Here is a 4165-nt window from a genome sequence, read left to right as displayed (position 1 = left end):
GAGATACAATTAGCTCAAGGGTCAAACTTCACGACCAAACTTTTCAAGGAGTGTATAGATAGCTTGGAAATAAAACGATTCAAATCTACTGTATACAATCCAGAATCACAGGGTGCACTGGAAAGTCAATTATTAAAGACTATGTTGAGGTTTTATGGTTCGGAGTAGCCAGATTATTTCCATAAGGGAATTGCGTCAGTGCTGTTTGCGATCTGAGATTTACCAAAATAATCTACCAAACTAAGTCCATCTGAAACCAATTTTGGGCATAAAGTAAGAGGACCATTAAAATTTATTAAGGAAAAATTAATAAGTCAGATTACAGAGACGACGCATTTGGATGATGTGTCAAATTTTAGAGTTGAACTAAGCAATGTTGGGGAGTTGTCGAGACAGTATTTAAAAGTATCGCAGCAAATGGCGAAGCAGGAAATGTATTAAAAATCAAAAAATCACAATTTTGCCGCTGGGAAGAATGCAATTATTTAAAATTCATTAATCGATGAAACTTTAAAGCAAGGTTTAAAAGACCTTATCAAATGGAGAGAAAATTGAGTGTGGTTAGCTACTTGATAGGGACTCCAGTCATGAAGGAATCTCATAGAATGTGCGATGGGAATATGCTCTAACGGTATTTTGGCAGAGAACGAACGCAAGAGTAGAATGCGTTATTGACTACGACACACTGGGAAGAACCAATGTCAGGGAATTCTGCATTGGACGCACCAGAAATAAAAGTGGACAATGCAAATGTTGTCCAAAATTGGTAAAATTATTCAGTTATCTTCCAGAAGAAAATCGAAAGAGTTATTACTCTTGCATGGGGAGATCTGCTGAAATATACTGGGAATTAATAATCTAATTGTAGATGATGTAAAGATAGGAGATGCTGTTCTGACTCTGTAACATCCTTGCAGACATAACCCTTTAAAGTTGTACAAGTTCATAAGGAGATGTCACGTATGCACCAAAACGGCATAACCGAATGAGTTTCAATGAATAGAGTTCACCCATCATCATGGTGCCAAAGTCAGAAAAGACCCAACAGTTATATGTGGACTATCACAAAATCAATGTTGTTAGAAAGACTGATGCGTATACATATCTGCAGTTGGAGGACTGTGTGGAAAAGATTAGAGGAGCAACTCACATTTCTAAGTTGGACTTCCTCAAAGGTTACTGGTAGTGAACTTTGTCAGAAAGATCAAAGGCAATTTTGTAACGCCAACTGGCCTGCAGAAATTTAAAGTAATGCCGTTTGTATGAAAACAACTTCAGCCACATTTCAGAGCTTAACTGACAGGGTATTTGCCGAATACGCAACAGATTGTGTATATTGTGCCTGGTGACTTTCAGTCTCTCGTGGATTGAATGTTTATAGCATTTATCGAGCTGTTTTGATCGAATTCGGAAGTCAAACTGGTTTGTAAACCTAGCTGAAAGTGAATCTGCAAATGCCAAAGTCACCTTCCTGGGATATGTTGTTGAACACGGACAAAAATCCCCACGGGATGCGAAATCGAAAGTTACAGGGGACTTTTACACATTGTTGATGAAAAGAGCAGGACTACGGTTCCCCACATTGAGTGGCTTTTATTGCAAGTTTGTGCTGAATGTTATCAGTTGGACTACTCCACTCACCGAACTGTTAAAAACAGGCAAGAAATTTAAGTGAACACAAGACTTTCAAAATGTTGTTTTTATCAGAGCAGAGCTGATTGTGAGGAGACATGATTGACGTGTACGAAATAATGAGGAGCAAGGAATTACAGATGAAGGAAACATTTGCTCTTGCTCGATCACCAGGTTTTGTAGATTTCAGATAAGATGCAGAAAGCTTTGAATAGACTGGTAGGAAAACTTTATCAGTCAGCGGGTGGTCGACTCTGGAACTCACTCTCTATAAAGATCAGTTGGACAGTTAACCCTTCATTCTTCTATAATTCCACTGGCCAAAGAGTTTCGAAAAATGCTCAAAGCCGAGCATTCCCGCGAGCAACAGTTATTCGATCGGTGGCTTTATGAAATGGAAAGGTGCCCATGAGCAACGTGTGCGACTATTCGGCTTCCCTCCTGTGATGACGCTGGAACATTGACTCTCATGTTCTCGGGGACATTTAATGAAGGCATTCTCATACCCACAGATGAAGAGCTCAAAACTTATTTCGGCTTTAGAAAAATCAGTTTTTAAGCGGGGTTAAAGTCTTCTTTGCCTGCGAGCCAGGTAGGATTTGAACCTACAGTCTCCCGATCCGTAATCAGGCGCGTTATCCATTACGCCATTGGCCCGATGCACATATGCAGCCTTAAGAGCCGTGATGCTAATACGGACACGGTTAATAGTAGTCATGTTCACCAGTTGAACAAGCAATAAAGATAATGACTGTCACTGCTTCAGTCTAATCTTCATCACCTTTCAAACAGCGAATTTTCCAAAAAAAAACACATATGTCCTCATGAAGTTTCCATTCACACTCTGTCTGCTCAGTCATTTAATGGAATCACTGCTGATCAGATGAATTTCGAATCCACTTCTTCAGCATAACTGACGTGAACGTGAGCCTAATCACCACATTGTATATACCAGTTAACTTTCAGAGGTTTCGAGTACAGTAACGACTTTTGCGAGTATGCAGGAAAGTGAATACTGTGAACCGAGGAAAAAAATCCCTTCATGGAAATTAATCCAGTGCAAAGTCAACCATATAAGAACGGCAGATGACGTAAACATTCCTCTGCATCACTCTGTACAGATGCTTCTCCAAGAATTGACTCTTTGCAGAATTCTTCTTTGTAATTTAGACTGTCCCAGTTGTAGATATTCTTTCAGTCCACAAACAAGTATCCTGCTGAAAACTACTTACTAAAGATTAAAATAGTTGACTATCTATTCGACCAGCTGATGTCCCAACGGTCCGTTTTCCATGTCAATACAAGTTCTTGCAGGTGAAACTCGACCTCCCAGCCTGATGTCCCACTGCTTCTTGATGCGTGAGAATTGAAGCCGCTGTCGTTAAGGCGGGAGATTTTAGCCTCGATATTTCACGCTCCTCTGTATCATCAGAGAATGGCATTACACTAACCGATTGCATTTTCGTAGCCACATGCTCACGCTGAATGCCATTACCATTTCCAATTAGTTTTGGGTGCACTGCGACTCAATTTCTCTGATTCCACGCCCTTGAACTGGGATTATATGACATGCCATTATATGATTACGTCAATAATTGAGGAAATTGGTGAAGCAACCGATGTTAAAATACAATGTTATTGAGAAATACATTTCAGCAATACCCTGCAGTATCCCATGACCCTTTGAAGTTTTGTAGATAACTGCAAACGTAATATCCTACAATATCAGTGTTGCAATCTCTACAGTCTCTCCGGACATAGAAGCTATATATTTAACCGAATCTGAGTTCCCACATCTCAGTCACTGTTTGACAAGATTCGGAGATGCCCGTGTTGGACTGGGGTGTACAAAATTAAAAATCACACAACACCAGGTTATAATCCAACAGGTTTACTTGGAATCACACTAGCTTTCTGAGCGACGCTCCTTCATCAGGTGATTGTGGAGGGCTCGATCGTAACACAGAATTTATAGCAAAAATTTGCAGTGTGATGTAACTGAAATTATACATTGAAGAATTGATTGTCTGTTAAGCCTTTCATCTGTTAGAATACAGTGATAGTTTCACTTCTTTCATGTGTAAATCACAAACTCCTTTACTTTTAAAAGTTGCATTCTCGGGTTAGCTGTTAACAATGGTGATAGCAAGACAATATATTGATGGTGTTAGCCCCCTGTGTTCTCTGTGTATGACCTGATATTTAGATTGATTCCAATCTAAAAAGTGAAATAACAGAGTTTTACATAAATTCAAGCAGTTTTTGAGCTCAGAGGTCGACATGAATCTATGTGGTTTTTGAGCAAAATGCAATGTAACTCTGAAAGTACCAAAAAAATTCACCACACACAATGTATATGTGTGCATGTGGGTCTTTGTCTGTCTGTGTGTGTGTCTGGGGTGGGGGTTGTGAGTGTGAGAAAGTGTGTGTGTGTGTGTGGTGAGTGCAGAGTGTCTTAAGTCTGTGAGGGGGTGCATGTGTGGGAGTCTGTGTGTCTATAAGGGTGTGTGTGGGTGTCTGTGTGCGCGTCTGT

At 40.0% G+C, this 4165-nt stretch overlaps 1 non-coding gene across 1 annotated transcript; it reads right to left on the bottom strand.

Annotated features, from left to right (window-relative positions):
• Positions 1–2216: 2216 nt before the first annotated feature.
• trnar-acg lies at positions 2217–2289 on the bottom strand. Its single transcript has one exon. It is a non-coding gene; the product is annotated as a tRNA-Arg (tRNA).
• Positions 2290–4165: the final 1876 nt, after the last annotated feature.

Source organism: Chiloscyllium plagiosum, unplaced genomic scaffold (genome assembly GCF_004010195.1).
Source record: "Chiloscyllium plagiosum isolate BGI_BamShark_2017 unplaced genomic scaffold, ASM401019v2 scaf_6016, whole genome shotgun sequence".
Classification (NCBI taxonomy): Eukaryota; Metazoa; Chordata; class Chondrichthyes; order Orectolobiformes; family Hemiscylliidae; genus Chiloscyllium; species Chiloscyllium plagiosum.
Note: the sequence above shows the minus strand (reverse complement) of the source record. Positions and strands in the feature narration are given on the sequence as shown.